Here is a 6072-nt window from a genome sequence, read left to right as displayed (position 1 = left end):
GGGCGCTGCCCCCGGGGCGGCGCCGGGGCGGGGCGGGCTCCCATGGCGTGTCCCCATCCTCATCCCTGACCCTTGTCCCCATCCCCGTCCCCATCTCCGTCCCCATCCCTGTCCTCATCCCCGGCCCCATCCCTGACACTGTCCCTTGGCCCATTCGTGACCCTTGTCCCCATCCCTGACTCTCGTCCCCGTCCCCATCCTTGTCCCCATCCCTGTCCCTATCCCTGTCCTCATCCCCATCTCTGACTCCATTCCTGTTCCCGGCCCCATCCCTGTCCCCATCCCTGTCCCCGTCCATCCCACCAGCAGAGGGTCTCGGGCACAGCCCCTGGTCCCTCCTCACTCCCCAGGTAATGATGGCCACATCACAGTGACACCGAAATTGCCACCTTTTAATGGCTGTGCTCCGGCACACCCCCGCCAAAGAAGAGCCAAAAGTTTCATGGTGGCACGAGGTTGTCTAGATCTAAGGAAATTTTCCCCTTATATAAACTTCAGTGTCATTTCCTTATCCTCCCAATTATTCTGCGTGTTGCATCTCTGCTAATTACGATATCCCACTGTGCAGCCGTAGCATCAGGCCCAGCAGTCCAGTGCATGGACTGAGGATTGGCACAGTCTTGCTAATTACTCCTGCATGCGGGCTCCGATCCTGCAAAATCATACACCTACCCAGCGGTGCGTGGTGTTTAACATTCACTACCTGAAGAGATTTACATCAAAGAGACATTTTTCAGTGTAACTGCCTCCTAATTGGCACAAAACACAGGCATGGTAACAAACAGGCTTTTGCTTCCCCACAGGTCAGTGCCTCGATGTGATGGAGGGGCTCTTGCCGTGTGTCTGCACGCTGCTGCTGGGACTGCTCCCTGCTTCCTGGGATTGTGCCTGTGGCTCCTGGCTGGATGTGTAGCCAAAGTTTTCTCCTGAAAAATCAAACTGACAGGATCCCATGGTTCCTCTCATGCCATCTGTTAGCTCCTTCTTTTCAAGAGGACAGCATCGCTTCCAAATCCATAATGGATCACCATGGACAGCAGAGAGACTGGAAATGTGCAGATCATGGAGAGGAGAGGAGAGGAGAGGAGAGGAGAGGAGAGGAGAGGAGAGGAGAGGAGAGGAGAGGAGAGGAGAGGAGAGGAGAGGAGAGGAGAGGAGAGGAGAGGAGAGGAGAGGAGAGGAGAGGAGAGGAGAGGAGAGGAGAGGAGAGGAGATGCTTTTCTTATGTGTATGTTGTTACCCTGGAAGAACAGAAACTTTACTTTGTATCTTGATGAAAATGTTTATCTATTGCCATCTGGTCACCACAGCCAAATTAGCAGACCTAGAAGTGGCTTTTTTTTTCTAAACATCATTGTATTGCTATCAAAAAAGTTGTCTGATAATGCTTGCCAATTTTCAAGAGTTTACTATTAAATTGGTTATGGGGAGTTTCTGACTCAAACTGTTGATGGAACTTCTATTTCTATTTTCTTTCCATGTTAGTTGCTGACACTCACAAAGAGAAAATTTGATTCCTCAGTGTGCTGCAATACCTTTCTTAAATGCATGTTAATTTTAATGCAGTACAAGGTGCTAGACTTCTTTCTCAGAAAATCTTGCTTGCTTTCAGTGTGGAGCAAGGGGGAAATTTGAAATATAGTAGAAATAGAAGGAGGTATCTTGCTTCAGGGCATGGAGTGATTGCCACCTAGGAAAGGGTCAGGAAGGAAAAAAAATTCTCATGTAGAATATGGCACAGCTGACCATATGCATTACTGGGCAGGGGGAAGAACCAGCAGTGTGATAGCTGTAGCATCACCATTCCTCTCCTTTGCCCTGGAGACTCACTCTCCTCCTTAAAAACATTAATAATGGAACCTTTGACTGGATTGGGGACAATAAATGTTTAATCTCTGCAAGCAGCTACAGGATGAGAATGGGCGTGCCTTTGGGAAACTGAAAGGTGCATGGCAGGTACAAACTAAAGGCTCGAGGCAACTGAATGGTACCCGGAATAGTCTGGAATAATAACTATGTCCTGTGCTCTTCACATCTGTGAAAACAAGGATGGGGTTTTGTGAGACCTGGGAGGCAGGTGTGGGGATGCTTTTAGGATGGAGGATTTGAGTGACTCGCAATGCTCTCTTTTAAACAACAGTTGTTAGATTTTCATGTATTTTGCAAGAAAGGATGGATGGTTTTGATATGCTGTGAGGAATATGGGGCAGGGTGATTGAGCACACCACAACTTTATGGAATTCTATAGAATGATGCACCTCAGTTGGCTGGATGCATGTGTTTTGTTGGGATTTCTCTGTAATCAGGCAGAGATGATCTGTTGCACATGCCATATTTTATTAGTTTTAAACTTGAGTCTTATTTGTATGATACACAACAAATGGGCATATTTGGACTCTCGTGGTTGTGTGGGCTATGCTCTACATGCTTTTCATGCTTTTCTTCCAGCTTTTAGCTTAGACTATAGCACATCCTCACCAGTTCTTTCTCTGCTCTGTAACAGTGATATCTTCTTGTCCCTCGGTTCTTTTTTTGATTTCTCTCTTACTTCATCTCACTCCCTGTTAGAAGTATTTGCAAAATCCCTACACTCTCAGGTTTTCTTGACACTGGCAACAAGGGGAAAGTGTAAGCATAAAGTGTAAACACTCTTTAATCATGAAATATAAACAGTTGTTGGTTGGTTTCCAAAACAGCAAAGATGGAAAAAGCAACTGTACAAGTTTGGAAGGTGGCTCCTTAGAAGTTTTTATTCAAGTCTTGGGAGATATTGGTGTTGATAAATCTTTTCCAGTTTTCTTTCAATATTTTTCCAAGCTGGATTTGCTGCTATGCTAAATTTGATTAGCATGGAGAGATTGTATGAGGCAAAACATTAGTTACCTGGGCCCAGGTAACCAATTAACCACAGGCTTCAGAGAAGGTGAACAAGACAAGGCTGCTTGAGTGCTTGAAATTTTACAGGCAGCTTTTACCAGTGGATAAAACTCCCACTTTGTGTAAAGAACCAGCACCTTTGGGGTTTTTTTACAAACAGAGGGAAGATAGGGTTGCCATAATTTGTGCTGTCTGGATTCCTGTTCTTCATGTGGTTGGAAGGGCACAGCTTGAATTCAGGAGTGACAGAGGAGGTGACCCTGATTTGAATGTCTCTTAAGAGGTTACTTTGTGTAACTAATATGTGCTTTTTTACAATCAGATTGAGGATGCAGATATGCTTCAAGTTTCCTGTGCAGTTAATTCAAAGAATTTAAGGAGGCTGGAGAGGTAACAATGTTTCTTCCCACTAATTTGCACTTTCAAGGTACTGTCTTCTTGTACTTTACGTGTAACCACAGTACTTTTAAAGCACATTGATTAAGGTTCTACTGTTAAGTAAAGCCTTTCAAGATTTTCATTGATATCAAAAAGCCTTTATGAGGCCTTACTAAAGGAGGAAAAAAGCCACAATGAGCTTTTAACTGAAGAGAAAATGTCTTGCTAAGATTTGTCAAGATAACAAACTTGCACTGGTTTTGTGATTTAATTCCTTGCATGATCAAAATGTAGTGCATGCTTTGTAATGAGACCATTCAATGTTTATTTTTTGATAAACTCCCTTTTCTGTTAGCAAGTCGGCTTTAATCTGGGGTGGTGAAGAACAGGACAGTTTTGGGGTCCTCAGAAATGGGAAAATCTTTGAGAGACTCCAGCAAAACTGATGTGCAATGGATGTGAGGGAAGTAGTGTGGCTGGGAAAGACAGCAGCTGTAGAGGACACTGTGTCTTACCACAATTCTCCTCTTAAAAATGCTGTGACTTGGGAGAAGCAGAACTTGGAAAATGCATTTGCTCACTTCCAGCCAAGCTGGTAGTATCTGTCACAGTGAAAAGAGAAAAACAGGCTTTATATATCTTGAAATGAAGTAGGATTTTTCTGTGAAATAAAGGGTTTTATCTGTCTTGGAAGGAGTACACAGTCTCATTCCCTTCAGGGACGTCTGAATGTTCTGTGGGTACACAGTGCACATGGACAGCATGATGATTCATGCTGGAGTCCTCTCCAGATAGTCAGTGTTCAGGTGACTCCTGGATGAATTATTTGTTCTGTAATCGCCAAGTCTTTATGGTTTTGTGTGGTTCAGGTGTGTCCTACTTTGAGCACCTCTCTGAACTAATTTCAGGAGGGTCTTAAGCAATGCAGGAGCAAGTCATGCACTCTTATTCTTGCTAAACTGTGAGACAAGGGCTCCAGCATCAGACAACATCTCCAGCTTCAGACAGTGTGGAGACAACTAGGACTGCCTAGAAAATAGACAGGATGGTGACTCTTGGAGTAGATGAACACAAAGAGGCAACAACTGATAGTGTGCCAAGTTCTAAATAAGGAGGGGACAGCCTGGCCACTGTTATCCTGATACAGGTCACTTGCATAAACAGAATGGCAATCTGGGACAAGATGCAAAGTTGCATAAGAAGGGAACTGAAAGCCTTCCAAATTATTTTGGTTCACAGGTGTGAGGGGGATAATTATTGTGGTGTAACTTGGTCAACATAAATCTCTCTTGATCCCAAAAATAATAACATGAGGTAACTCAGCAGTTATTTTAATATAAAAAATTATGTTCTGGGGACATTTTTTAAAAATGAAAATGCATCTGTTTATATACTGATATTAGTTACTTTGAAAGGCCTTAAGTGTTTTCAGGACTTTGTGCCACTGCTCTTCAGATTAGAGACTCTATTTTCAGCACACCAGTTGCTGACAGTACATTGTGCCAGTACATTGTCAGCATTCAGTAAAAGTAGCAATAATAGGTTAAGCAGAACTGCATATCTCAATAGAGAGATGAATAGGAGGCTCTCTAAGCATACCCAGAAGGTTTAGACAGAAATTATTTTGATGGAATTGTTTGCAATTTATAGAACAGGGAAGTGCTTAGCAATATCCCAAGGACTGCTGCAGGCAGTGGGGCAGATGCATGGATGACTAAGTAGACTTTTACTCAGATTGAGATAACTCTTAGCTTGTGTCCCAGGTTATGGAGCCCGGCAGCTGGAGGTATTATGATTAGGTGAGATGTAAATCTTAAATCCTGACCGTTTGTAGCTGTTAGAATTTAATAGCTACTTTTGTACAGAGCAGACTTCACAACCCTAATAGCTTGCTTGAATCCTAATATCAGACATTCCTTATAATTTTTTGGTGAAGGAATTTTTATATTCTGATCTATTCCAGTCTGCTCTTGGTGAACACTGTCAAATATCTGCTTAGTTCATTCTATTCAAAAGTAAATGCTTCTTTTCTGAAGTTTTTCCTGTAGGAGATAGAAGTTTGGATTTGTACCCATCATGTTTAGACCTCTTTGAGATAAGAGGTTCTGCCTGTTTCACAGTGCATCCTCCTACACCTGGAGGTGGAGTGACAGGTGGATGAAACAGGAAGATATGAGAAAAGAGTGAGCTCTGCTCTGCTGACATAATAGACACGGTTAAAATGAGCTGGCACCAAGGGAAAAAATTAATAACTTGTCTGGGACAATGGCAGTAAAATTCTACGTCCACCCAAGGGCCAGGAAGCTTCAAACCCTGTATCTCTGGTGGTACCTCCTTCTGCTATGAGGCTGCTCCTAAAAACACACTGCTCCCCCATGAGGCCGCTTGTTTATCAGGGTGAGGAGAAACTAATGGTAAAATGCTGCTACCGAATGTACTTTTCTCTTCATCCTGGGCTTCTGACAGCAAAACTGAAATACAAAATGATCAGGCTCTAACATTCACATGGACGTGATTCGTTCCTGTGAGTTCATTCTTCTATTTAGAGAAAGATATTGCTACCCTCCCTTCTGCACTGACACAGTTGCCAAAATAACCGCTCTTACTAACTGGCAGCTTTAAAAGCCAGCCTGCAGCTGACTTTGAAACAGAAGGTCAGCAAAGGGAGCAACAGACTTCAATTCAGAGCTTTAATGGGAGCCATTGACCACAGCAAAAGGCCTTGACTGGAGTGTCTAGAGTGTGCTTTGCACAGGCCAAAAAGTCACTTTCATATCTTTGAACCTTTTGTATAAACCTATATATTTTTCACTCTGT

This window comes from Sturnus vulgaris, chromosome 8 (assembly GCF_052056855.1).
Source record: "Sturnus vulgaris isolate bStuVul1 chromosome 8, bStuVul1.hap1, whole genome shotgun sequence".
Classification (NCBI taxonomy): domain Eukaryota; kingdom Metazoa; phylum Chordata; class Aves; order Passeriformes; family Sturnidae; genus Sturnus; species Sturnus vulgaris.
The sequence above is the reverse complement of the archived record's forward strand: the minus strand, read 5'-3'. Positions refer to the sequence as shown.